The sequence below is a fragment of the Kryptolebias marmoratus genome, linkage group LG21 (genome assembly GCF_001649575.2).
Source record: "Kryptolebias marmoratus isolate JLee-2015 linkage group LG21, ASM164957v2, whole genome shotgun sequence".
Lineage (NCBI taxonomy): Eukaryota > Metazoa > Chordata > Actinopteri > Cyprinodontiformes > Rivulidae > Kryptolebias > Kryptolebias marmoratus.
In genome coordinates, this window is record NC_051450.1 from 5,462,233 (window position 1) to 5,468,915 (window position 6,683).

At 39.0% G+C, this 6,683-nt stretch overlaps 1 long non-coding RNA gene across 1 annotated transcript in view; it reads left to right on the forward strand.

The window, feature by feature from the left end:
- The first annotated feature begins 2,929 nt into the window (after positions 1-2,929).
- LOC119616624 overlaps positions 2,930-6,683 on the forward strand; it is a 14,263-nt gene continuing 10,509 nt past the window's right edge. The window contains exons 1-2 of the long non-coding RNA XR_005232583.1: positions 2,930-3,083; positions 4,881-4,993. This is a non-coding gene — a long non-coding RNA (uncharacterized LOC119616624). The remainder of the gene's footprint in view (positions 3,084-4,880; positions 4,994-6,683) is intronic.

Sequence of the window (6,683 nt, forward strand, 5' to 3'; positions counted from 1 at the left end):
CTTAATGATATTGTAGACATTAGGTAATATATTCAGCAAGTATTAGATTTTATTAAGTATAGTATTTTATTAGAAATCAGGTCTCTCTTGCAAATGAGTCCACGTGGCTCAACGAGACTAACCTGTATAAATAAAGGTTGAATGAAAAAAAAAGTACTTTTACTTTTAATACTTAAGTATTTTTAAAAGCAAGTACTTTCTTACTTTTACTTAAGTAAAAATGTTAAGGTGGTACTTCTACTTTTACTGGAGTACATTTTTGTCTGTTTATTTGTACTTTTACTTAAGTACAGTGTTTGAGTACTTTCTCCACCACTGCCTTCACCTCGGGACGGATCCACCCAGAGGGGAGCGTCGGATGTTTTGGCCGGGAAGAAGTTTGTTTCCTTTTGTTTGGAGATTTTGGATAAACCGCCTGGACGCTAACGGATTTTTAGCACCGGGGAGTTTACACGCCTGCTAAGACCGACCACCCACGGAATCACAAGTGAAGCGTTTTGTTTTTAGAAAAGAGGGGAAAACGGTTAGAAGATACTTATATATATATATATATATATATATATATATATATATATATATATATATGTAGACAATTGGACAAATCGTCTGACGGACGAAGGATCGTGCGGGCTCGCCCTTTTAAGGATGTCAGCTGGTTGAGAAACAGATCGGACATCTAAGGTAAGCCCTCACCCACAGTGTGTTCCGTCAGGTGCCCGTTTTTTTTCTTGTCTTTTTTTCCTTTTCATTGCTTTTTTTATTTTGTTGCGACTCTACTCTCCCGTAAATTTATTTTTGAAAGAAAAAGAGAAGAACGAGCAGGGGTAGTGTAGCGGTTCGTAACAGTTTCCTGTGTCACTATTAAACCGCCAACAGTTCAGTTTTCCCCCAGTCAGCCTGCCACGCCCACCTTAGCCTGTCCCGAGTTACCAATCAGTCACTTGTGTCCACTTCCTCATCAGCCTCTGCCTTTATTATCGGTTCTTTAACTTCCACTACAGGCTGGCTCATTCATTCTGTGTTTGGTTTCCCCTGCATTTAGGTATGGTATCTCTGTTTCTGTTTGTTCATCCTGCTCCTTGTATTCAATAGTAAGGTTTTGTTTCATTTGCTGCCACGTCAGCTTTTTGTTTTTCCTTTTCCTTTTTGTAAATAAATGTAGTTTTTGTTTAAAAAGATGTCTGCATTCCGGGTTTATTCAGCACAAATGATTCAGATGGTGTCACAGACTGAAGGCATCACTGATATTTTTGTAATTCTGTTATCTCTTTGATGACCATTCAGTTTAATGTCCCACAGAAGATCTCGCTTCATAGTGTCGAAGGCTTTGGAGAGGTCAACAGAAGCCATGAGCAGGTCCTTGTGCTGTTCCTGGCACTTTTCCTGAAGTTGTGGGGCTGTGAAGATACACATGCACACCACACACACACACACATACACAGAGCGCAGTGTTTAACTACAGGAACAGACTGTGCCCTGTCCAGGGATCATTCTTGGACACCACCCTGATATCTGGTGGTGTAGATGGAGCGCTGCCAGTCACATTACTCATCTGCTTTTATTTTAGACTTTAGCCCATCCCATGCAAGTCCTGACAAATACTGTAAGAAATTAATCAGATACCTTTCTTTTTTTACTCTTCTGGGACTTACATTAACCTTTACAGTCTGCACGATCTGTCATTCTAATGAAGACAAATCTAAAGCAAAGGTCTAGCGCTCCTTGAGGAATGTATATCACCCACTATCTTTCATGCCAGAATTTTAAATGAATAAATCTGTTCATTGGTTCATGAGATGTTTTGTGAACAGATGGACAAATAAAGACAGGTTTGAATGGCTTCATTGCACTTCAAAAACATCTTCACTTAGACCACCTTCAGTGGTGGCCTGGATCCTTTTATCCACATGTTTGGTAGTCTGAACACAATCCGTCTTGAGTCAAGCTATAGGACTTCAACTGAGCTGATGTGACCCCACCCAGGGAGCAGAGTTATTTCTATCAGTATATATAAAAAACTGGATCCAATGAAACCAGAAGAAGAAAATCATCCCTACAGGATTGTCTCAGTACAAGTTAAATGTTGACTTATAGTTACCTCATGAAATACTCAGCTGATGTTACATTCACAGTGAAGCTGACAGCTGTCAATGCACGGTGGACTTTTGCAGGTTTAAATCTTCAGTCTGTGCTCTCACACTGAGCTCTGTAAAGTGACATTAATGTTAATGTGACTTTATTTTTCCTATATTGTGATTGTTATGTAACTGTGCTTATCAAGAGAGAACTACAAAAATGTGACTCAAATGGCTCTGAACCGTGTTAAGTCAAAATAATAAATAAACCAGGTGACCTGGTTGTTGCTCACTGTGTGACGTGGCTGTTTGTGTACCTGCATACATTCAGGGTCATTTACATCTGATCGCAAAACATCTTGGGGTACCCAATTACTACAAGGTGTGAATCCTATCAGTCTGAGCTGACCACTTGCAAACCAAAATGAATATAAAGTGCAAGGATGGAATCTGTGATGTGTTTGTGGGTTTTTCCCAGTTTTCTCACAATTGAAAATGTTTCTTCACTTTCAGCAGTCTCCACCTCAGTACAAGTGGTAGAAGTGAATTGAATCAGTAAAAAACAGTGTTCCACATTCAGATTGAACATCTTTCTGATTGGATGCAGCAGCTCTGGCTATATCTTTACCCCAGTCTAACAGTTGTGTTGTGTAATCCTCCAACAGAGGTCCTGGACCGATGTGGACCTCAGGCAGTGTTAACACCTTTTTATGGCACAGTATCAGTTTTCTGGCATGGTTTAGGCCTGGTAGATCAGATTCTTCTTGTGCTGCCAGCAGAGTTACCAGCTTTGAAGAAGAAACTGATACCTGGACTCACTTTTCAAACTTCTTCCCTTGACTAACGGTCTGACTGGAAGGTGGCACCTTTAAAAACCTTTAGACCTGATTAGCTGAGGAAAACTCTCTGCCTGGTGACACAATGATGGATCTCTACAGCAGTGCTTGAGACAAACATGGATTGGTGGTTCGATGGGAACAACTGGACACAGCAAAACACTGTTGGCATGTAAAACGAATTTTCTCTTTAGCTAAACCTTGTAAATGACATTATGTGTGACTTCATGCAATATTGTGAAAGCTTGAGTGATGTATTAGCCCTCAGAGTATATCATGGAAATGGCTCTCAGTTACTGCCAGACCAAATTTTAGCTCAGTATCTGTAGAACTGGTGAGTTAGGAAAAGCCATTTTTGTGTTTGCTAAGGTTGATTAGCTGCGGCAGCCATCATTAATTGGGTTGGCTCCAAATGTTGACGAGTTGTAGATATACAACCAGTGATTGCTTTCTGAGTGTTCCAGTAAAACTTGTCAGTAGTTCATAAAATATTTTGCTAAAACACAGAGTTAATGACAAAGTTTTAAACAAAGATCTCCTATGATTTTTGTGTTTTCTAAAGTCTGTTGGCTGTGGCAGCCATCTTGAATCGGGTTGGCTCTAAAAGCTCTTCAGTTTAGATGTACATCCAGGAAGTGTTTCTGGAAAGTTTCATTAAAATCTGTCCATTTGTACATGAGATATTTTGCAAACACACAGACAGAATAAGGGTATGGCAATGGTCCAGTCAGAGTCCAGAACCTCAACCTGATTGAAATGCTGTGGTGGGGCCAAATGCCTGCAAATCTCAAGAAAAGTAAGAAGAGTGGGCTAAAATTTATCCACGACCACAAGAGAAACTCTAACCCTACAGAAAACCACCGCTGAGTTTTATTGCTGCTAAAAGAGGTCATACAAGCTGCTGGATGCAGTTTTACAGCTTTAGCTTCACATTTATTTAATAACATAACAATATGGTGGAATCTGTTGTGTATTTTTGTACACTTGAGGTTAGATTAGAATAATTTTAGAACCTAGTAAAGATCATATCCTTTTTATGTTCTAATATTTAAAACCCTAGAACTAAAAGAGAGTAAGATGTCTTTTCCACATGGATGTATTTTAGCAGCAGAGGAGTGCTCTGGTTTTAAAGACAATGTGTTAGATGGATTAGAGTTGTTTTGCAGGACTTTGACATGAACCAAACAGTGATGTTTAGATGTCTGCGTCACACCATTTCCATAGCTGCAGCTGATCTGGGATGTTCACATTGTCAGCAGAGACCAACCAAAGTGTCCCCAGTAAGGAAAACCATTAAACTGGTGACAATTGTTCTTAATTTATATTGAAGATAAGCCCATGTTACCAATTCAGCAGAAGATGTTCTGTCAAAATATCAAATGTCTGAGCTCAGCAGGGGAAGGCTTGAGACCTGAACATGGTCTTCTTTACCAAGGACAAGAAACACCAAAGTTCAAACACACCAACAAACCTTTTCTAATGTACACTAATTAAGAAGGTTTTTTTTTTTAAAGAAAACTATTCACTTGTTTATTAACATAAAGAGTGCCACTTTTGTTTTAAACGTATATTAGACTTAGATCATCTTATGATGAAAAGGGACGGAGTAGTAGCTTTTTTGGTCAAACCCTAAAAAAAACGTTCTGTCATGGGCAAAGAACGTGTTGTGAATGACTCTTGTCTTCTACCACATCAGATTTGAACTTATCTGTAAATTTGACTTAGGTACAGCTGTTTTTGTGTTGGTTAATGTTGATTAGCATCATGAATTGGATTGAATCCCAAAGTTAATCAGTTTAGGATGTACATTTCATGGTTACTTTTGAAAGTTTCATTAAAATTGCTCCAGTTCTAAATATATTTTTGTAACAGATGAACAAAACTGACTACAACAGGCAATGCTGAAGTTTTAAGCAATAATCTTGCACAATGAGTAGCACTTGAAGTATGTGTTGTGAATGACTTTCAGCTACAACCACCCCACACCTGTTGGTCTGAAGGATGTGTTGGCAGGAGACGCCTGCACTGGTTTCTCCCGACTGGACAGATGGAGAGGCTGGTCCCACTGACATTCACAGAAAGGTAAACTGTTTGTTCACCTGTGTGGGAGGAGCACACCTTCAAGGAATACTAGGCCTATAAAAAAAAAACACACTCTCATTTGGCTAGTCGTCAGACAAGCCTGCAGGAAGACTTGTCCTTTTCTTCATACTACATGCTCTATGACTGATGTCACAGCTAATCAAATACTAAGTATAACTTTTTGATGGAAAGTCACTTCAAAAATGACAAGACTATCCTCCTTAAGTAGTATCTGTACTTCATCTGTTCAGACCTGCAGCTCCCTGTGAGATACCACTTTCCTTAGATTACGCAGCAGACAAGTGTGATCTGCTGTGTTCTGATGCAAAATTAGTGCATGAATGAATATCATCTGCTGCCTTTCATACCAGAATTTTAGACCAAGATCATCTTATGATGAGAAATATTGAAGTTGTAGCTGTTTTGATCAAATCTTGAAAATAACGTTCTGCCATGCAATACTGCAAAATATCATGGCCAGAGGTTTTGAATGACTCTTAGCTACTACCACATAAAATTAAAGCTCAATCTTAGAATAATGTTCCTCAATGGAAAATGGGGAAGGTTTTAAATATCCCATTATCTACAGTTCATAATATCATCAAAAGATTTCTTGAATCTTCAGAAATCTCTGAGCTCAAAGGACTGGTATTTTCTAATAAAAGAGTGCTACCAGGAAATAGCCAATCAATTTTAACTCCATATAGAACATATAGAGCTTGTTTCAAATGATAAATACTTGTTTTTTCCTCTTGATTATGAGCCCTCATTTAAAGCTTACATTGCTAATTCGGTAGCCAAACTGAAGCTAAAGCTGGGTTTTTGCTATATAAATAAATCCTGTTTCTCACTCTGAGTGCACACAGGTATACACACTGGATGAATCTAATTTACAAGTCACTATTGGGCTTAGTTCCACTTTTTTACAAAATAAAACCTAACTGCCACTATGCCTTACATTAGCGTTTCTCAACGAGGGCGGTACCGCCCCCTGGGGGGCGTTGAGAAGATGACGGGGGGCGCTGGCAGCAATATTTTCAAAAGGGGGGCGTTGATATTGTTTTGGGGGGCGTTTGCTTAAAGGTAAAGTTTATGCAAAAGATTCACAACAATATCAGTTTAAACTTTGAACTACTTGCAAAAATATTGTGGCCTAAAATATTCAAACTGTTACAGAACTGCAGCTGTATCGATGGTGTTTCATTTCAACGCAGCTCCATGCTGCCTTCAGGAGAACTGGACATCAGAGTATCATTTTTATAATTTGTCCCACATGGCAGTTACTTTGAGAAAGGAACGCTCTCTTTAGTGATATTACCCTTGCAATTATTTATTTCTCTTACATGGGTTAATTTCTCTGAAGGATACACCTTGAGCGCATTGTTATCGCAGTGGTTAAACATTAACAAGAGCAATGTTCTGTTTTCGGACTTTCCCTGAAAGCGTCCAGCATCCAGACGCACATTACATCCTTTCTGGACAAGATGCTTTGTTGACATGACTGCGGAACACAAACCAACATTTTTTTTTTACCAAAAAATAAAAAATAAAATAAATATTCTAAAACCAGAGACCTACGGCTTGATAAGTGGATCACAGCAGCTGCATCAGTCGGTGTAACACCGGATCGATGTCGGCTAACACCGCTGCTACTTTTCTCTGCAGCTTTATTTGTGTCGTTGTGAACTTT